Source organism: Xyrauchen texanus, chromosome 9 (genome assembly GCF_025860055.1).
Source record: "Xyrauchen texanus isolate HMW12.3.18 chromosome 9, RBS_HiC_50CHRs, whole genome shotgun sequence".
NCBI lineage: Eukaryota > Metazoa > Chordata > Actinopteri > Cypriniformes > Catostomidae > Xyrauchen > Xyrauchen texanus.
Genome location: NC_068284.1, coordinates 49,157,737 through 49,180,944, shown reverse-complemented (window position 1 = coordinate 49,180,944; position 23,208 = coordinate 49,157,737). Strand labels below are relative to the sequence as shown.

The window sequence follows — 23,208 nt, the reverse complement described above, 5'->3', positions numbered from 1 at the left end:
ATCTCGATATGGCATCGCGATAATATTTATTTAGACTACGATGATAAACTTTTGACATGTTTACTCGATATGGATAGACCTAACAGCCTATTACAAAGCAGAAATAAACGGACAACAGCCAGTCAGAACGCAGATTTTGGCTTGTGAGTCTAAGTACACGCCCATTTGCTAGCAGAGCACTGTTTGAGCTACCGGCAGTGAAGAAAGTGAGTGTAAAGAAAAATGAGTGGAAACGACGAACTCGAACTATCTTCCAAAGCTGAGGAAATTGTTGACAAAAAAGGTAACAAGACGTCAATTATATGGAAGTGGTTTGGATATCTGAAAAGCGACGACAGCGCAAATAAAGACGGTCTCGCGAAATATGCCGTCGGTCGGTGATAACCAAGACGGAAACACAAATAAAACCTTTTCGGTCACCTGAAAAGGTACCATCCCAGCGACCACACCGAGAGTATGAAAATGCGGGCCCATGTTAATGTTACTCCGTCCAAAAGTTTTGCAGACTAGTCTTTCTGGCAAAAAACCTATAATAGGGTAATTAGGGTTACATGAGCACTACCTAAAAGGTGTAGCATAGTGACTGGTTTACAATGTTTACATTTTGCACTTTTTACTCAGATTGCTACCTCTAAAACATTTGAGATATTTAAAACCAGTACACAATTAATATTTTATTTATCTGACAGTTAAGTACTTAAATCTGCCAGGGACTTTGTGGTTCACTTGTTTACATTTGTTGTCTTGGTTGTACCTCTGCAAACATTTTGAAATGTTTGCTGCCCTGCTCAAAGAAATTTGATGTGATAGTACTGTAGTCACAGCTTTTAGTTTGATATTTTATAATCAGTTACAAGGCAAGCTAACTTGCATTGTTTTGTCAAGGCAGATAAAGCATGTTTGCTAAAAGTAAAATGTTAACATTTAGATTTAAAGTTTATCAATATTCTTTTATAACAAAATATATTCTCAACCAATCCATGTTTGCACAGTTAAATGTTTGCATTGTTATTTATTTATGTTAATAAACTATATAGTTCAACTATTGAACCTTCTGGTTTCTTCAGGCATCATTATCAGTATACTTTTCAAGCGGGCAGCATTATTAAATTATATATCGTAACAAATATCGATATCGATCAATATGGAAAAAAATATCGTGATAATATATTTTGCCATATCGCCCAGCCCTAGTTTAAATAGTCAGTAGTACAATTCAGTATCATTCACAGTAAGCACCGCTCCACTGTGATGTTTCCAAGCATATTTTTAGCATGTAAAGCGGATGATTTTCTACGTCGGTATTGGAGCGTGAGTAAAGTACAAAGCCTATAATAAAGAATAGTTTAGCATCCAAATACATCGCAAATGTAAAAACATTTTGATTGTAAAGAGAGCGTTTTTTTATTACGTGTTCTGTTCTGAATATCATTCAATTTCAAGGATTTGTTGTGGAATGTTTTGAGAGTATCATCAAATAAGAATAATTCTCTCGTTTTAGTGATTCCCTAGTTATTTTTTTTATTTTTTTTTCATTGTTCTAATCAGGTAGGGCAAGTAATATTCTCTGTGTCTTTATATAAATAAACCAAAACAAAAAAGTTTGAGCACCGCTGCTTTATGGCACGTTTTGGATTGTGGTCAGCACAGAAAACAGCGCACGATTCTTAAATGGTTTGAAAGTTATATTGAAATGCTTACAAAGGAATGGATAAGAGGAATCGACATTTTTATTTAAAAACAAGTCATCTGAAACCTGACATCAAGTAAGGTGAGGAACAACGAATTTCACACACTTGGAAAATGCTTTTTATTTGAATGAGTGAACGTGGCTCTTAAAAGAGCCATTGTTGCTGCCCTTAAAAGGACATTTGTTGCTTCATCTTCTGAGTTCCACCTGCAGAGCTTCTCGGAGGTTGCTCGGCAGAAGCTGGTTTCCCTCTGGTCTCAGGTGGACTCCGTCTCTGCACAGATGGAACAAGCCGATGTTTCTGTGGTGAATGCAGCGCATCTGCCTCTCTGCCAAGAAGCCAGACATGGCGCCGTTGATCCACCGCCGGCTTCGTTCAGTGCCATAGCCAGTCCTGCCAGTCTGTCCTCTCCAATTTAGACGGGGTAAAATGCCAGAAAACACCAGCCTGGTTCTGGGAAACATTTGTAAGACTTCGGTCAGGTCACTCTTTATTTCCGAAGAAAATCGAGGCGGTTGCGGCCCACCCGACACAAACTGTTCCCTCCCAGGTGAATAATGAGAATATCTGGAGCTGTAGCTTTGGCCCTGAGAGAGCGCAGAGCTGGAAACAGCTGCTCCCAGAGTCTGCCTCCTCTGCCGTCCCAGGTGATCTCACACTGAAGACCGAGGTTTCCGTCCAGGCGCTGCTCACAGAAGTGAGTATGCAGTGTGCGGATGATGGAACTGCCGACGATCCAAACACGTGAAGCCATCTCAAAGACGAGTGAGGGAATGTGATTTACAACCGGTATTTATGAGTGTTGCACGTTTGGTTCCTAAAGGTGTTACAGGCCCCACCCATTTCCAGATTCAATAATCGGCTTGTTCTTACATAGTAGAGCACGTTCGCACATGCGCAGTCTTCAAAAACGGTGCTTTAAATCTCTTGACAAACTAAAAAACATAAATAAGATTTGTATGTGTTCTAAACAAAAGACACAGGTTGTACTGAATGTCAGCTTGTTTATTTGGCTCAAGATAAGGATTTATTAAGTCCACATGTCATGCAAACAAGAAATGCTTCTAACTAGGTCGAGAGCTGTCGTTGCGAATGTTCGTTGGAGCTCTACAGCACACATCTTCTTCTCGACAGTCAAAGCGAGGTTACGTTATTGCCCATCGTGCACAGCAACCCTAAAGCCACGGGGGTGGCGGTGCCACCGGCTTGGGCCCGCCATCGCTGCTTGCAGCTATATTTATATTTGCATTTAATCTAGCACAAACATGATATTTAAAGCAGAATTAAGTTCTGAAGTCAAATATTCTACATGTATTAAAAGAGCTTCAAATGTGGGTACATGCCATCTGTGCCCCGTATGTTATCAGACACACTGAAGAAGTTTTGTGGAGTTCTTGTGTATGTACACTGTATGTATTGACTTTGTTAATTTATTTATTTTGTATTTTTGGATCTTTTTCTCTTTTCACCCCAATGCTGAATGTCCAATTCCCAATGTGCTCTGAGTCCTCGTGGTGGTGTAGTGACTCAATCCGGGTGGTGGAGGACGAATCTCAGTTGCCTCCGTGTCTGAGACCGTCATTCTGCGCATCTTATCACGTGACTTGTAGAGTGTGTTACCGTGGAGACTAACTGAACAGTAAACACAACCCAACAGTCCTGTAAAAGTTAGCGGTCACTTTAAATGTCTGGTTAAAGGGTAACTAAACCCTAAACCAACTTTTTTTAGTTAATGATCTGTAAGCATGGGGCTTTATTAGTACTGGTCATTGATTCAAGTAATTTTTTTGACATTTGTGTATAAAGTGTTTTAATTCTACAATATATGGTGTAAAAACGTCTGAGTGCTGCCCTCTTCAGGTTGAACGGTGGCTACTGCAGTTGAATTTTCCTATGGGCTGTTGCGGTACTTCGTGACCTAAGCGGTGACAGCTGACGTAAGCAGGTTCCAGCTCACCACGCCAGATTCATGTACATGTCGTCTTGCGACCGTGTGAGGAATAATAATAACAGAGTCTGACAGCAGCTGTCAATTAATCCGTCACTACGAGTCTCAGGTGCCCCCCCCCCAGCCCCGCACTCGGTTCGTTCCCTCTATCCCCGCCGGGGTCTGCCCACTTTTCTAGCATTTTCGAATATTTCTAGTGGGTGAAGTCAGACTCTGAGCAGGTGTTTAGTTACCCTTTAATTAAATCTGGGCCTTAACTGTCAGATCACACACACACTCACGCACGCACGTACAGACGCACTCACACACACACTCACACTCGCACACACACAGACACACACGCACTCACACACACACACACTCACACACAGACAGACACAAGCACGCACACGCGCACTCACGCACGCACACGCGCGCACACGCACACAGGCACTCACACACACACTCACACACTCAGACACACACACACACACACACACACACACACACAGGATGGAAGGGAAATCCAGCAATCTCCATCAGTAAGAAAGAGTTTCCAGAGTGACACTTTGTCATTCCACTGAAATATTTACACCGATGTTCTTTGACATTAATAGTGATATTAAGAGGAGCTAGTTAGCGCTAGCGGTCTAATCTGTCAAACCTAACAACAGTTTGCCTTCAGTCAGCACTTACAGCACATGCACTGATGCAATGTTTGAATACAATGAGATTGATCTACTGACTGAACTTTAATCTGGCTGCTAACAAGATCATAATTTATCAATAACTCTGAATAACTCTTGTCTGTTTGTGTCTGTGAGAGCATGTGCACGAAACAAGATATGCTCAAATAAAAAATACATATTAAATACATGTTATATTATTTATACTATATTAGTCAGAATATTAATAATAATATCTTTTTATTACTAATTACATGCATTAACCCGACTCAAACCCCACCTGACACCTGACAGTTCTGACCTCTAGTCTTTGTGTTTAAGAACAAACAGAGTCTGAACATTCACCTCAGACAGACAGAAGAACAGATTGATGATCTTCATCATCATCATCATCATCATGTACAGGTGCACATAGAGCATCAGCACTGTATCATCACAGTCAACTGCAGGTAATCTCATTCTCTTGTGTGATGACATTAATGAATACTCACAGAGCTTTTCTGCAGTTCCTCACAGCTGGTATCAGTCGTCTTCTGCCCTCATCTGATGTGTTGTATTTCTTCAGATCAAACTCATCCATCACCTCCTCTGATATCTGAAGCATGTAGGCGATCAATGAACATTGAGCAGGAGAGAGTTTCTTCTCTGAGTGTTTGTCTGATTTCACAAACTCCTGAATCTCTCTGGACAGAGTCTGATCGTTCATCTCCAGCAGACACAGGAACAGATTGATGGATCTGTCAGCTGAGAGAGGTTCATCACTCTTGATTATGTGTTTAATGTACTGTGTGATTTCTCTGATGTTCTCTGAACTGTTCTCTGTGTGTGTCAGTAGATCCTGTAAGAGTCTCTGATTGGACTCCAGTGAGATGCCCAGCAGGAATCGCAGGAAAAGATCCAGATGTCCATTTGCACTCTGAAGGGCTTTATCAACTGCTGCTGTTAGTAGATAAATCAGACAGTCAAAGAAAGAATCATTCTCCCCCAGAATCATCTGCAGTGATTCACTGTTCTTCTTCTTCATTAAATGTGAGTAAAACAAAAAGAAAGCTGCCAGAAACTCCTGAAAGCTCAGATGAATGAAGCTGAAGACTTTCCTCTGATGAATCACAGATTCCTCCTTAAAGATCTCAGTGCAGATCCCAGAATACACCGAGGCGTCAGTGACGTCTATGCCGCTCTCTTTCAGGTCCTCCTCATAGAACATGATATTGCCCTTCATCAGCTGTTTGAACGCCAGTTCAGCAAGTTTCACAATCACTTCTCTGTTGGACTGCAGGAGTTTCTCTTCATACTTCTGATTCCTCACATTGATCTGAAGGAGCAGGAAGTGGATGTACATTCCAGTCAGAGTTTGAGGGATTTCTGCACTGTCGTCTTGTTTCAGGATGTTTTGAATCACAGTGGATGAGATCCAGCAGAAGACTGGTATGTGACACATGATGTGGAGGCTTCTTGCTCTTCTAATGTGTGAGATGATTCTGCTGGCTTGATCCTCATCACTGATTCTCTTCCTGAAATATTCCTCCTTCTGAGAGTCAGTGAATCCCTGAATCTCTGTCACACGCTTGATGTATTTGGAGGGGATCTGATTGGCTGCTGCTGGTCTGGAGGTGATCCAGATGAGAGCGGAGGGAAGCAGATCTCCTTTGATGAGGTTTGACATCAACACACCCACTGATGAAGTCTCAGTCACATCAGGAACTTTCTCAATGTCTGAAAACTCCAGTTTAATTCTGCTTTCATCCAGACCATCAAAGATGAACACAAGTTTACACTCATCATAAATCTTTGAGTCCAGATCGTGAAGTTCAGGATGAAAGTCCAGCAGAAGTTTGTGAAGACTGTACGGCTCATCTTTAATCAAGTTCAGCTCTCGAAATGGAAGCACAAACATGAAATCTACATCCTGATTGGCCTTTCCCTCGGCCCAGTCCACAATGAACTTCTGCACAGAGACTGTTTTCCCAATTCCAGCGATGCCTTTAGTGAGAACAGTCTTTATTTCTTCTTTCCTCCTTTTCACCTGCTTATATCCTGCTTCAGGGAAGGGTTTAAAGATGTCATTGCAGTAGATTGGAGTGTCTTGATGGTGTTGAGTTCTGGGTGTTTTCTCCATGTGTAAGACCTCATGTTCTTCATTCACCCCTTCACTCTCTCCCTCTATGATGTAGAGCTCTGTGTAAATCCTGTTCAGGAGCGTTTCATTCTCGTGTACTCCCTCAAATACTCTCTCAGACTTGTTCTTCATGCTGGTTTTGTGTTTGTCTTTGACTGTCTGAAGAACATCATCTACTGGTGGAGGAGAATCCTGCTGCAGGTCTCCAGTCACATCATCTCTATTCACACGGCAGAAAACAAGGAGAAAAGAAACTGATGAAAGAAGAACATCAAATATCTTCAAACACAGAGATGAAGATTTCTCATTTAAATCACAGAAGTGTAATTGAGTCAGATTCAACATGTGTGTAGATGTTGTCATGTTATCTCACAGAAAGAAAAACAGCAGTTCTGACATTTGCACAAATATTTGCCAAATTTACTGCAATCTCTGTAACTGATGATGGACCGGTTATTGAAATATAATGCACATCCCGAGGTGGTAATGCATTCATGAACAGGGTTGCAACAGTATGAGATTTACACAATATGATAATTATCTCACTATTACACAACTACTATTATCAGTTGCATAGATTAAACAAAACCTGTATTTAATGTATCCTGGGTTTCATTTGCTTTTATGTTGTTTTGTTCATGGTTTTCCAGTACATGGACATGCATCAAGTGACATTATTTTTGAAGTTTTCTCCCCCCCCTTTTAATAACTGAAGAGCATATTTACTTACATGAGCCCATTATAATCCTGTTTGTTAATTAATATTACATATTTATACCCATATTACACAGAAGGAAAGGCTCCTCATTACCATGGTTAGGTCAGTGTGCTAGTCTTAAATAATAATAATAATAAATTACAGTATTTATGAGAAATCTTGAACACATCTTGAAACTTTAACTACAGATGCCACTGTTGATATAAAATGAGGTCTAATAGATTCTACCTTTAGATTATTTCATATGAAACTGAAACATTTAGTGAAAATATCACAGTTACTTTTACTGGTGTAAAATCCTGAAGCAGTTTTGTAGAAGTGATGTATAATGAAAGAAAAGAGCTCATATCACAGTGGTGCTCCTCAGTGCTGTTTGGCATGTCAGGGCTGTTACTGTTTGAGAGATTCGACTGGACTTCCTCCGTAACGCTTTAAACTAGAAAAGTCTCACTAGAATTGAAATTGGTCGCATCAGTTTTGAGGTCTGTGCTCCACAATCTCGAGGGAAGTCCGGTTGTTGCACGCGTGCGCCACAGATCATGATCGTGAGCTGGTTCTGTTACACTCGTGTGAAACTGCAGATGAGAAGTTTAGTTTATCTGTTTGTGAGATTATCATTAAATCTGCCTCGGCAGTCCTCTATTGAGTGCGCTTCACACACACTGCTGGTTGTTCTTAGATTATTTATTATTATTGTTCATTTGTTTGTATTCTCTTTGTATTATTTGTTGTATTTTGTTTTGTGTTTCTTGTATAATGTAAAAAATAAAAAAAAGATATCTGCATCGGCTGTCCTAAATAGTCGATCACTTGTGCGGCCGCCGAAATATCTTCAATGGGAGAACCACGTCATTGTTCTTACCCTGCTGTCCACAACCCTGTTGAGAAACACTGCTTTAACTCACACACACACACTCATACACACACACACTCATGTCACACCCAATCGCCTCTCTCTGACATTTTCTCCACTGCATGTGTGTGTGTGTACGAGTGTGTGTGTGTGTACGAGTGTGTGTGTGTATGTGTGTGAGTGTATCTGTGTGTACGAGTGTGTGTGTGTGTGTATGTATGTGTATGAGTGTGTGTGTGTATATGAGTGTGTGTGTGAGTGTATCTGTGTGTACGAGTGTGTGTGTGTGTGTGTATGTGTGTGTGTGTGTGTGTGTGTATGTATGTGTATGTATGTGTGTGTGTGTGTGTGTCTGTATATGTGTATGAGTGTGAGTGTTTTAGTGTGTGTGTGTGTGTATGTATGTGTATGAGTGTGTGTGTGTATATGAGTGTGTGTGTGAGTGTATCTGTGTGTACGAGTGTGTGTGTGTGTGTGTGTATGTGTGTGTGTGTGTGTGTATGTGTGTGTATGAGTGTGTGTGTGTATATGAGTGTGTGTGTGAGTGTATCTGTGTGTACGAGTGTGTGTGTATGTGTGTGTGTGTGTGTGTGTGTATGTATGTGTGTATGAGTGTGAGTGTTTTAGTGTGTGTGTGTGTGTATGTATGTGTATGAGTGTGTGTGTGTATGTATGTGTGTATGAGTGTGAGTGTTTTAGTGTGTGTGTGTGTGTATGTATGTGTATGAGTGTGTGTGTGTATATGAGTGTGTGTGTGAGTGTATCTGTGTGTACGAGTGTGTGTGTGTGTGTGTGTGTGTGTGTGTGTGTGTGTGTATGTATGTGTGTATGAGTGTGAGTGTTTTAGTGTGTGTGTGTGTGTATGTATGTGTATGAGTGTGTGTGTGTATATGAGTGTGTGTGTGAGTGTATCTGTGTGTACGAGTGTGTGTGTGTGTGTGTGTATGTGTGTGTGTGTGTGTGTGTGTGTGTATGTATGTGTATGAGTGTGTGTGTGTGTGTCTGTATATGTGTATGAGTGTGTGTGTGAATATGTGACTCGATTCTGTTATAGATTTAATTGACACGTTATGAAAGCTGACCTCACTGGCCAACAGGAAACTCCCTCTGTACAAGCAAAGATTTACAAGTAAAGATATGATAACTAGGGCTGTCAATCGATTACAAAAGTTTAATCGAATTAATTACATGGTGTCCCGATTAATTAATCGCGATTAATCGCATATACAAATATTTGCTGAGAAAGCCCCTCATATAACAATAATTATATATATAATGATTATACATATTTATATTAATATATAATTATACATAGTTCTCTTTAAATATATATAAATCACTTACAGCTCTTGAATGAATAACTTCTGCATTAATAAGCATTAATCTATCTATGATAAACTATGCAGTGTTATTTTACAATTGATTACTTTATTAGATTTCTTTTTAGACCACACCTGAACAGTAATGTTAGTAGACCTTCCTGAAATTAAATCACTGTGCCTATATAACGTATATCTTTGTGTAATATATATATATATATAACATAAAGAACCGTTAAGAATAGCGTTAAAATACCGGATCGATAAGCAGTATCGGTAAGATAGTAATACCATTAAAACCTTAACGATACCCATCCCTAGTTATGCCTGTGCTTCTCTTGGATGCTCTGAATATTGGATTACGTGTCTGGATTGCCCCTTAATTAAAGCTGCATTTGGATCTCAACCTTCGTGTCTCGGAGCAGTTCGTAACACCTGCTTTATTTAATATATTTGTTATACATTATTTATACAATATGTTTTTATACATTTTTAATTTAAGTGTACAAGTGCAGATTGGTCAAGTGTTCAATAAATGTATTTGTTGAGAAATTTTGTCTATCTTAATAATTATTTGTGTTGCATTTTATCTTTCAAATAAGAGGTTAAAAACAAGCACATATCGGCCAAATATCAGCCAAAATAAATCTGCCGACCCAGATTTCAAAAGATCGGCATCAGCCTGAAAAAACAATATCGGTCGACCTCTACCCACACCCGCCCGTCGCCTCACACCCTGGGAAACTCCAGAGAAGAATAGAGTCCATCCCCTATCCAGCAGTACGGATCCAGAGCCAAAACTGTGCGTCGAAGTAAGCCCCACCAGATCCAACTGGTAGCGCTCCACCTCCCTCACCAGTTCCGGCTCCTTCACCCCCAGCGAGGTGAAGTTCCACATCACTAGAGCTAGCCTTTGCTGCCCCGGTCAGGTCCGTCGAGACCCACGGCCTTCACTGCCACCCATATGGCAGCGCACCTGACTCCTGCGGTTTCTCCAATGGGTGGTGTGTCCAAGGGATGTAGAGGGGGGGTGTCATGTCACTTCTTCGGGCTGTGCCCGGCCGGGTTACGTGACGAGCCCTCCGTCTGGGCCTGTCTCCAGACTGGGGCCCCGGGCTTCCTACTCTTGCCATTTTTTCCATGAGTCGTTGTGAACCATTCTTAGTCTGGCCCCTCACCTGAGACCACATTGCCTTGGGAGGACCTACCAGGAGCACCTGCCTCCAGACAACACAGCCCTCAGGTTCATAAGGGCACACAAACCTCTACACCACGATAAGGTGCTGGTTCCCGGAGAAGCAGATTTAAAGTATCTAATAATAGTCAAGTCAAGTCAATTTTATTTGTATAGCGCCTTTCACAACACACATCGTTTCAAAGCAGCTTTACAGAATATCAGCATTAACAGACGATAAAACTGTAATGTCTATAAAGTCGATGAATCATCATTGTGTAATTTAGATAAAATAAGATTTTTAATAGTGTTTAAAAATAATTAAATGACAATTGTATTAATAACCCCAGTAGGCGACTAATAAATCATATTGAAGAAGTGTTTATTGTGTACATTATACTCACTCTTGATGTGTTTATTGTGTACATTATACTCACTCTTGAAGTGTTTATTGTGTACATTATACTCACTCTTGAAGTGTTTATTGTGTACATTATACACACTCTTGAAGTGTCTATTGTGTACATTATACTCACTCTTGAAGTGTTTATTGTGTACATTATACTCACTCTTGAAGTGTTTATTGTGTACATTATACTCACTCTTGAAGTGTTTATTGTGTACATTATACTCACTCTTGAAGTGTTTATTGTGTACATTATACTCACTCTTGAAGTGTCTATTGTGTACATTATACTCACTCTTGAAGTGTCTATTGTGTACATTATACTCACTCTTGAAGTGTCTATTGTGTACATTATACTCACTCTTGAAGTGTCTATTGTGTACATTATACTCACTCTTGAAGTGTTTATTGTGTACATTATACACACTCTTGAAGTGTTTATTGTGTACATTATACTCACTCTTGAAGTGTTTATTGTGTACATTATACACACTCTTGAAGTGTTTATTGTGTACATTATACTCACTCTTGAAGTGTTTGTTGTGTACATTATACACACTCTTGAAGTGTTTATTGTGTACATTATACACACTCTTGAAGTGTTTAGTGTGTACATTATACTCACTCTTGAAGTGTTTATTGTGTACATTATACACACTCTTGAAGTGTTTAGTGTGTACATTATACTCACTCTTGAAGTGTTTATTGTGTACATTATACTCACTCTTGAAGTGTTTATTGTGTACATTATACACACTCTTGAAGTGTTTATTGTGTACATTATACTCACTCTTGAAGTGTTTATTGTGTACATTATACTCACTCTTGAAGTGTTTATTGTGTACATTATACACACTCTTGAAGTGTTTATTGTGTACATTATACTCACTCTTGAAGTGTCTATTGTGTACATTATACTCACTCTTGAAGTGTTTATTGTGTACATTATACTCACTCTTGAAGTGTTTATTGTGTACATTATACTCACTCTTGAAGTGTTTATTGTGTACATTATACACACTCTTGAAGTGTTTATTGTGTACATTATACACACTCTTGAAGTGTTTATTGTGTACATTATACTCACTCTTGAAGTGTTTATTGTGTACATTATACACACTCTTGAAGTGTTTATTGTGTACATTATACACACTCTTGAAGTGTTTATTGTGTACATTATACACACTCTTGAAGTGTTTAGTTGTTGTTATGTTTAATATAAACTTATATGAATACTGTAAATATCATTACTCATCAGTATTGTTCCAACTGTCACCACTTGTTTTAACAGTAATGATGTGTGTGTATTACACAGTGATTTTAAATGTAGGTATCACATGTATATATGCATGACAGTGACATATAATCAATATTGATCCAATTGATAACATTTGTTTTAACTGTTATGTTAGTTTCTAATCGCCCCTCAGACTGTGATGTACATGTTCATACTGTCAGTCAACATGAGAGTCCTCACCTCACATCAGCACAAGGGGGTCGTGACCTGAACATAATTGGAGGATCCATTGACTGGTTACTCTTCATGGACACACAGCTGGATTCAGGAGCTTCTCTGTGAATGACACTAAAACAGCAAATAAACAGAGTTCAGTTCATGTGATTTATCTTGTTATCTTTGTGATGTACATGTTCATACTGTCAGTCAACATGAGAGACCTCACCTCACATCAGCACAAGGGGGTCGTGACCTGAACATAATTGGAGGATCCATTGACTGGTTACTCTTCATGGACACACAGCTGGATTCAGGAGCTTCTCTGTGAATGACATTAAACAGCAAATAAACAGAGTTCAGTTCATGTGATTTATCTTGTTATCTTTGTGATGTACATGTTCATACTGTCAGTCAACATGAGTCCTCACCTCACATCAGCACAAGGGGGTCGTGACCTGAAGTTAAGTGGAGGTTTCATTGACTGGTTACTCTTCATGGACACACAGCTGGGTTCAGGAGCTTCTCTGTGAATGACATTAAACAGCAAATAAACAGAGTTCAGTTCATGTGATTTATCAGTAATTTGATTAATATATAGTATTTCACCATACAAGCTAGAACCGCCACTGGAAATAAATTGTACAATTACTACTGTCAAAAACTAGTACCAGAAACATACTGAAAATTCAACATTTTATTTTGGGTATTTACGTTATTTGACAGTGATTGAGGCTGAGATCAGAAAGCACATTTGAGTTCCTTGTGCTGAATATAAAACAAACTGTTGACAATGTCTGACCTTTTCATTGTGTTTGTGTGACGTTCTCCAGAGAGACTCTTTCTGGAGGTCATGACAGCATTTAAAATGTTGATTTTACACCTGCAAAGACACTGAACACACACATACTGACTATTCAGATAAAAGCATGTGTCAGTATTTAATCACATTATTTCAAATGTATTCATTAATAACTGCTGTTAGATGAGAGTTTGAAAGATGATTTCCTGTTTTACTCACAGTCGCCAGCTGTTGATGTTCCTGTTTACTGACCAGAATATCACCAACAAAGTGCTTCACAATCCACTGATCTATTGTTCCAGACAATTCAGAGATTCAGTCAAGTAATGATGATATTTGATGAATATTCCTCTCTTCATTTAATATCCGCTCTTTAAAATAGATCCTGAATTTAGTTTCACTTTCGGAGGAATCTGAAAACATCCAAACAACATTTAAAGATGCAGTTTGTGTTTCTGAAAGTTTATTAAAGTGTTAATATGATAATGTGTATAAAATAATGACAATATAACTGTAATCTCTTAACATAAACATCCCGATCTTTGTACTGAATCTGAAAACAAGTTCTCATAAGTTTAAAGAGTATGAAGTGATAAAGAGAAAACAAATGTAAAATGTCATAATAAAAGATTATTGATGTTACCGTAAAGTATGTTTTATAATCGTGTGAACACTGAAATGGCGTCTCTTCATCTGTGCGGGTTTACTTTCGGTTTCAGTGACAAACTGACAAAAACAAAATGTTCTTCTTCCTCTTCTTTCTGTCTTCAGATCACACAGAGACCATTGTTCTTCTTCTTCTTCTTCTTCTGATCACAGTTCTCGTAAGTTTAAAGAAAGATTATGGTCTTACTGTAAAGTGTGATTTATAATCGTGTAAACACCCTGAAATGGCCGCTGCGTCTGAAACCATAGACATAATAAATACATAGACGCCCTATTGGCCGCTGGAGCGTACGTCAACGGGCCGCCATTGCGGAGGGCTTCCCATTTCTCCCATAACGGGAGTTGAGGAAAAATGCCTGCCTCATGTGCTGCTTGGGGCTGTACAAATCGCCGCACTATTGAAAACAGGTCTCGGGGAATTACTTTTCACAAGTAAGACTGAACATTTGTTTTTGGTTGTATTTGGTCGTTATATAATTAGTAATAGTAGTTGGCCACCGGAGTTAGTCAGACTTAAATAGCTTGCTTGCCAGCTGTGAAAGTTGAGACATGAGTTGACATGATTTATAGTATAGTTTTATCTTATATTTTATATTATAAAGTAAGTTTACTGAAAATCTAAATATTTTCTTAAAACCGACTTTTATGACAAGTACTCGTTACACCATGTACGAACCACTGAAATCGGTTGATAAATGTAAACGTTATTTTTGTTTTTATCCAGAAAAACCGCAACTCGCCCGTTTACTTGCATTTGATTACAGCGCAGTCTTGCCCTCCGCAAAATGGCGGACGCGTTGACGTATCGCAGCAACGTTCCAAAGCGGCCAATAGGGTGTCTATGTATTATTATGTCTAAAGCCCTGACCCAAATGGCACACTCCGGACTTGTGGACTTCCTCAGAGTCCACACTTCGGTGACGTCATGTAGTGCAGACTTATAGGGCCCCTCGCGCAAGTCCACAAGGGCGCATTGAGAAGTATTTTTGGGACAGACTCGATCGTGAAGCGTGGTTATTGTTGGACAGGAGCTGCAGGTTCGGTTCGGGAAATATGCTGCCTATTGTTGTTGTTTTTACTATTGTGTTTGCGAGATGGCTTGCCATGCAGAGAAATCACATTTATACGCTCCGACGTCAGTAGAAGACAAGATTATTTTTCATGCATACAAATGCTGATGTTATGCACGGAGGAAAGTGTAAGCAAGTAAATGTTATTGACTTTGTAGATAAACATATAACTTGTCAAAAGTCGTTAATGCATTAAGTCATTATTATTTGATTTACTGTTTAATTTTCTTTTTTCTTTATATACATATATATATATGTATTTTATATTTTTTATGTGTACCTTGTTTTTTTATGTCGTTTTTAATTTACAGGTTTAAATATCCATACTTCACTTACATATGACTCAGTAAAGCCCTGCCATTCGGTTCTATATAATGAATCGTTATGCGATCAGCCTATTATTCAGCCGCTATTACTATGTTTGAGACATCAACCACTGGTCGATGACCATAATGTTTGTATAAACTGTAGGTAACAACTGGTAAAATGTACACAGTCATAAAAACCATAATGATACTTACACTTAAATATTTTCTTCTCAGCCATGTTATCAATTGTCTGTGTCCGTGAGCGAAAGCGCTCTTCACACCAGTTGTCTGATTGGCCTTTCGCAAGGACTCCTGGGTACTTGAAGTGCGTGAAGCCTGGATCTATGCGGGCTTCGCGGAAGACCGCTTGAAGGGTACAAAGGGGGCGCTGCTGAGCACACTTCAGAGCGTTAAAATGCTAAATGGGACGGCCTACGGACTCGTAGACTCAGCGAGCACGCGCAATTTAAGTCCACGAGACCGAAAGTCCGCATGAAGTGCGCCATTTGGGACAGGGCTTAAGTCTGAAACTGCGTACGGTCTTCTTCATCTTCAGTGGATTAATGGCGGGTTACAAACAAACTCTTCAGGTGCATACCGCCTCCTGCTGTGCTGGAGTGAGACGAGGCTTCAGTTGAAGTTCAAACTTAAAAGAATGGGAAGATTTAGGAGTAAGTTGTTGGTCGGTGTAAAGTTAATTCATATATTTTACCTTTCTGTTCTCTTTTAGGTCAATTTGACCACATTCAGTGTTTAACCCTTTCCAGTCTGATCCCAAAACTCAGAAAATTCCATTCTGTGACAGAATATCAGAATCAGCTTTATTGCCAAGTATTCTTACACATACAAGGAATTTGTCTTGGTGACAGAAGCTTCCGCACAACAATACAAAAACAGCAGCAAGACATAGGTAATAAAAAAAAAAAAAGAATAATATAAATTCATAATTATACATATACGTACACTCAGAAACACACCTTCATACATACACACATACACACACACACGTAGTGCAAATCTAATACACAACTGTTACATAAAGAACAGAAATACAGTATATTATGTACAGTGCAATGTATGTAATGGCAGAAGAGGATATGTTGGATAATATAAATAGATTAAACTGTGTATTGCACATAGTTATTGCTCAATGGGGCAGTTTTAACGGTTTATGTGATGATAGTCTGAGGGGTAGAAACTGGTTCTGGTGTTCAGAGCTCTGTAGCGTCGGACAGAAGGCAACAGTTCAGAAAGATAATGGGCTGTGTGAGAGTTACCAGCCCATGTCCTCACTCTGGAAGTGTACAGTTCTTGAAGGAAGGGCACCAATAATCCTCTCCGCACTCCGAACTGTCCTCTGTAGTGTTCTGATGTCTGATATCATAGCTGCACCAAACCAGACAGTTATTGAAGTGCAGAGGACAGACTCAATGACTGCTGAGTGAAACTGGATCAGCAGCACCTGTGGCAGGTTGAACTTCATCAGCTGGTGAAGGAAGTACAACCTCTGCTGGGCCTTTTTCACAATGGAGTCAATGTGTGTCTCCTACTTCAGGTCCTGTGAGATGGTAGTGCCCAGGAACCTGAATGACTCCACTGCTGGCACAGTGCTGTTCAGAATGGTGAGGGGGGTCAGTGTTGGGGTGTTCCTCCTAAAGTCCACAATCATCTCCACTGTTTTGAGCATGTTCCAGGTTGTTGACAGAGGGGTCCTTGGAGGTGCAGTCATTGGTGTAGAGGGAGAAGAGTATTGGGGAGAGCACACATCCCTGGGGGGCACCAGTGCTGATTGTACAGGTGCTGGAAGTGAATTTCCCCAGTCTCACTAACTGCTGCATATCCGTCAGAAAGCTGGTGATCCACTGACAGATAGAGATGGGAACAGAGAGCTGGTGTTATTTAGTCTGGAGTATATCGGGGATGATGGTGTTGAAAGTCGAAATGAAGTCCACAAAAAGGATCCTTGCATATGTCCCTGGTCTGTCCAGATATTGCAGTATGTAATGCAGTCCCATATTGACTGCATCATCCACAGATCTGTTTGCTTTAAGCAAATTGAAGGGGATCCAGAAAGGGTCCAGTGATGTCCTTCAGGTGGGCCAACACCAGTCTCTCAAATTACTTCATGACCACAGACATCAGAGCGACAGGTCTGCAGTTGTTAAGTCCTGTGATTTTGGGTTTCTTTGGGACGGGGATAATGATTGAGCATTTGAAGCAGCATGGGACTTCACACTGCTCCAGTGATCTATTCTCATCTATTCTCCGGGTGATCTAGTGATCTGATGCAGTGTCGTTAGCGGAAAACTTGTTTTTCAGCTTCTCAGAGTAACTTCTTTTATCCACTCTGATTTCCTTATTCAGTGTGTTCCTGGCCTGATTATACAAGACTTTATCCCCATGTAAGCATCCTCTTTGGCATGATGAAGCTGTATGAGTTTTCCTGTAAACCATGGTTTATCGTTATTGAATGATAAAAATGTCCTAGTTGGGATGCACATATCCTCACAGAATCTGATGTATGATGTAACAGTATCTGTGAGCTCGTCCAGGTCTGTAGCTGTAGCTTCAAAAACACTCCAATCAGTGCAGCCAAAGCAGGCTTGTAGTTCCAGCTCTGCTTCATTAGTCCATCTCCTTACAGTCCTTACAACTGGCTTGGTCAATTTTAATTTCTGCCTGTAGTTTGGAAGAAGATGAACCAGACAGCGATCAGGGAGTCCCAAAGCTGCACGTGGGACAGAGGGATATACATCCTTTACTGTGGTGTAGCAGTGATCCAGTATATTCCTGTCTCTTTGGATATGATATTCATATCCAAATTCATATTATATTCATGTTCATATAACATCAAACATCTGGACTCTATATACCATTTTGAAGAGAAGAACTAGGGCTTTCAAATGATATAAATATATGTGATTATTTAAGGTTAATCATCCTTTATCAATAAGATTTCACACAGCAATGTTTACAAAAATCTTCTCCGGTCACTATACTTCATCAGACAACTGCATTTTCAACCATTTTAATTACAAGCTAGAGGGAAACTTAGAGTATATGAAATATACATAATTCTGTGGGCAATGTAGAATAGTAGACAGATTAGAAATATAATATATTGTTTAACAGTTATGACAATTCTAGTGATTAGTGGGAAAACTGAATAAAACAAACATGTAGAATGTTAAGATACATTTCACATGACATTCCTCAAATACTCCTTGTGAGCACCTGGAATAATAATTTGAGATTACATCTGAAATTGAAGGACACAAACACTGAAATATACATTTTATGTATGCAGGAACAGAATATATATAAATTCATAAATACTCAACAACTGCAATACCTGTGGAGAGGAGAGAGGGAGAATAGAGGGGAGGACAACTATCAAGTGGATGATGACGGCAATGTCTATGTCTAAAAAAAAACATTCTTCCACCACTTCTCAGTTTTTCGTAGGACGTCGGTTTGGTCTGACCTATAAACACCACCCATATTTTTGTTATAATCGCTGATGACAGTGGGCTGAAGAGCTACTGCTTTTGTCCAGTCACCATCATTTATTACAAACTTAGTCATTTCGGTTGAGCCATTCGCATTGTGTAAATTGGAGCGGCATGTAACTGCACGCGTGTCCTTCCACTGAATTACAAGTATATTCCCCTCAATCCTACACCTCCACATATCCCCACGAGCTGTTTTGAGTTCCCATCTTTTGATGTCTTTAAATTCTGCAGGAAATAGTTTACGATTCAGCCTCATGTCCCACAGGCATTAGTTCCCATTTCTAACAACGTAACCATAAGACATGTAAACGTTGTCAAACCAAACATTGTGGCCCTGGTCTTTGAATGGCTGCAGTAACGATTCAACTACTTTGGTGGCCAAGTCAGTGACACGCCCATCATGACTACCTGTGTAAACATTAAAGTCGAAAGTATACCCAGAGTCTGATGTTGCAATTACCCAAAATTTAAAGCCCCACCGAGTAGGCTTGCCCTTCATGTATTGTTTAAATCCTGACAAGCTTTAGACTTGACCATACGTTCATCTATTGTGAGATTTTGGTTAGGTTGAAAGAGCTGCTGGCATTTTTGTTTGAGGTGGTCCATAAGATAATGCAACTTCCTAAGGCGATCCTGATTATCCTCTGTGGTAGGGTCTACAACATTTAGAGCTGCTAAAAGTCACGCAACATAAATCCCCTCGCCCACGAGCCCTGAAGTGACTTGGTTCCCCATTGACGATGGGAATCAGGGAGAATTGAAAACCCCATGTAAATGTGCAACCAAAGAAATTAGTGAAATTAATTGGGGGTCACCTCCATCCAAGCTCCTTGGTAGCTGGAATATGATGGACAGTTTAGGACGAGCTCCCACCCCTGATGGTTTGTAATCCTTCATATTTCCCCCCTCTGAGTAAAGCAGACAAGAAGTAGGCCAAGAAGGTTAAGAAGGTGAACTTTTGATGATGAGGAGGTTGATGAAGATCAGGGCCAGAACAACATGGAAAATGACCACAGGACAAAAGATAAGCAGGTGGTGGAAGCTCCCGCTCCTGCTGGTCCTGCTTCAGATTCTGAGGATGAGAAATCTTATAATCAGTTCTGTCCAAAGTTGATAAATTATTTATTAATAGTACAAATATTCCCTGTAGTCAAGGCCGGATTTACCACCGGGCCGATTGGGCCGGTGCCCGGGAGCCTCCGATCTGTAGGGGGCCTCCAAGACCCCACTAACTGTGTGGCCTCATCCTTTTTTCTTTTTTTTATTAAATTAAAATTAAATTAATTAATGAGTGTTTGTTTGTGTGTATGTTATGATTGTGTTAACAATCATTTATTTGCACACAAAAAAAGTATCATGATCAGATTTTTGGCTTTGTCTGATGATGACAATGAGTCAGGTTACCGTGGAAACTCAACCGCGGTGTTGATAGCGGTAAGACCGAGTTGAGGACATCGAAAAAACAAACAACATGGATAAAAAACGGTGGAGTTAAAAGGGAGAAGGATAGCAGAGAGGATTTATTTAGGAGAAATATTCCAACCATCTCCACTTTTTTCAAAAGTCGGCTTGACGCAAATAAAGAGCATGGCGGCACCTGCGGTGATGCTAGTGAAGAGGAGTTTAGCACATTATCCAGCCTTGCCATTTCAGATGAACCGGAGCATCAGCACCAGTACGACAAGAACCACAGCCCGGCTGGAGTGACAGACACTTGTTCAAGTGCCCCCCCACCGTCTCTGACTCCACTTGAGACCGAAACCGAAGCGGGCGCTTCGGAAGCCGCTGAAGGCGGCAGAGGCCTTGCGGTGACGGGTAGGTTAACGTACATTACCAGTTTGACAGCCTCAAAATGTAGGTCTATCTATGACTTTTTCCCCTTATTAAAAACCTGATTATTATAGATGCCCGGATCGGCACCGAAGCCTTCCGAATCTGCGTGCACCGAACCACCTAAATAAATATTTTTTCTGATTTAGCTAGAGTCCAGCACCCGCATTTCACCACCCCACTGTACCCTTATGATAAGTTGCTTTTTAACACTAGAACTACCACGGCGGTCATTCTGACCGTTTAAAAATTTTGCAATGTAATAACTTTGTTGAAATAAAACCCATATAAACATAGGACCATGACTTTTCTTAAATGTGTGTATAATTTATTCTAACATTGTTATTTTATTAAAATTTCAAAACAAAAAAGAGTTCTGAGTATTTCTACCTTGAATGGCCATAACGTTCATTTTGACCGCGCGCATTTCAGCGTTTGCTACATAAAGGAACAAAGGGCGCTGTTCACCACGGAGGTGCCGAGAAGTGACGATGCAACGCTCACAATCTATCAGAGCAACAGAAGAAAAGCACCGTCCACACAGCTGTTCTACAACAGAACCAAGTTCAGAGTAGATGTGCTAGATCAAATGGCGAGGAAATACTCTGTGAAAGCACCCACACGTAGATGTCCAGTGGCTGTGTTTTATAATATCCTTGACCTGGCTGCGATAAATGCTTCCATCATGTTGAAGAAATGCACAAATGAGAGAATGTCACGGAAGAACTTCATAATGCGACTGGCAAATGAACTTCGCTACGGCCATATGAGAGCAAAAGCCACACATCTGATGGTGCGAGGACCCAGACAGGAGCAGCTGATGATGGAGAAACTGCAAGAAAATCAAAACTAAGGACACTTGTGACAAATGTCAGATGGTCGTGTGTGGGATCTGCACATGGAAGGTAGAGATTACCTGTGTTGACTGAGTAATCGATCCACAAGCGTCAGTGAATGATGTGCGGTGTTTCCCCCCAAAACAACCAGATGCCTTGTTCAAGTGAGCCACTTTTAGGAGAATTCGTTCATAATGATTTTACAGCATGATATTTTTGCTCACTGTAAAACAAATATTGCTTTCTAAATCTGTTGTTGTACAGTTTATCGAATGTTCATATTCTTTATTAACTGTTTTGCCTATATGTGTTTCATACATGTTTTTACTATGCATTGAAATACACATTGGTGATGTTTTTATAAGCTATTGTATTGATTTGTTTTATTTTACAAAGAAAATAATAGAATATAAATAATCAAAGTTGCATCTGTATTTAGCTACAATAGCAAGTTCTGTGATTGTCGATGAACTAATACATTTTCACAATCATTAGAATTTAAATTTCGTGTCCTGGTGTTTATTATTAATATAACAGATTCATTTATTAGTGGATTTTGATTCCAGTGGTGGCTGCATAGGATTGTTTCCAATTTCCAATAACTCCAGAGCGTTGTAAAGTCCAAAAGTCAACATGTTATGAAAAAAGATAGATTTAATAATTTCACAATTCACAACATGTTTTTATCTAACGAAATATTCCGCCTCAATCCATGTTTGTTGGCGTTTAGACTTTCAAAAACATTTTCACTGTGGTGGAAAAACTTGCTGGACACAAAGCGAGACGCACAATATTCTGACGAAAGGAGGAAACACATCAAACTTAATAAAGCACCTGAAAGACAGACACCCGGATTTATTCAAGCAACTAAAGCAGGCGAGTTTAAACGCATATTATCATTTACATTAGCACTGAAACGTTTAGTCGACATTATCGACATCGTCGAAAACACAAAATTGATGAGAAAAATGTTCGTTGTTGAATAGTCGTTTGATCTCATTTAACGTAACATGAAATCACATTAAACTGTAACGGTGACGCGTGAGAGCAGCAGTTCAGAATTACACCGATCAGTCCAGATGCACTCCAAACTTTCACCGTTTATTTTATGTAGATCCCAAAGTATCAGGGAATTATTAAAGTACATTCAGAAGCATGTACCGTTGTGGAATAATGCCTTCCGGGGCAGTCTAGCAGCTTATATATATATATATATTTGTATAGTCTAGCACTATTATATATTAGTGTTGTCAAAAATACCGGTACTCCGGTACCAATTCGACACTCAAACAAAAAAATGAAAAAGATGGCGGCAAGCAAAGCTGCTGCGGAGGCTCAACTTAATCTTGTCGAAAAGAAAAGTGGAAAAAAACAGGTTTGGAAATTCTTTGCATTTGAGGCTGATGAAAAGGGAAACATCATAGATCAATAAAAACCTGTTTGTAAACGCTGCTTTCACAATATTCTGATGAAAGGAGGAAAATCAAACTTAATAAAGCACCTGAAAGACACCCGCATGTATTCAAGCAACTAAAGCAGGCGAGTTTAAAAGCATATTATCATATTAGCAAAGTATTGGGGAATTATTAAAGTACATTCAGAAGCATGAACCGTTGTGGAATAAGCAGAGGCGGAGCTCTTTAAAGGAAACATCCCGGCGTTACAAATGCAGTTATATTTAATGTGTTATATCTTTATTAAAGTTGAAATAATGCAGAAGCAGGTCATGTTAATCACTATAAACTCAGAAACGGTCTCTGTGTGGTCGGTGCCTCTTCTATGAGTCGTGTGAATGTCCCGATCTCAGGGGGAGAGACTGAAACTGCACCGGCTGAGAG

General features: G+C 39.7%; 2 protein-coding genes across 2 annotated transcripts in view; both read right to left on the bottom strand.

The window, feature by feature from the left end:
* The window catches only part of LOC127648579 (NACHT, LRR and PYD domains-containing protein 12-like), a 127,530-nt gene extending 113,486 nt beyond the window's left edge, over positions 1–14,044 (bottom strand). The window contains exon 1 of the mRNA XM_052133226.1: positions 13,792–14,044. The gene's annotated coding sequence lies outside the window, so the exon portion shown is untranslated. The remainder of the gene's footprint in view (positions 1–13,791) is intronic.
* LOC127648578 (NACHT, LRR and PYD domains-containing protein 12-like) overlaps positions 1–23,208 on the bottom strand; it is a 78,577-nt gene that overhangs the window by 19,780 nt on the left and 35,589 nt on the right. The gene's annotated exons all lie outside the window — the stretch shown is intronic.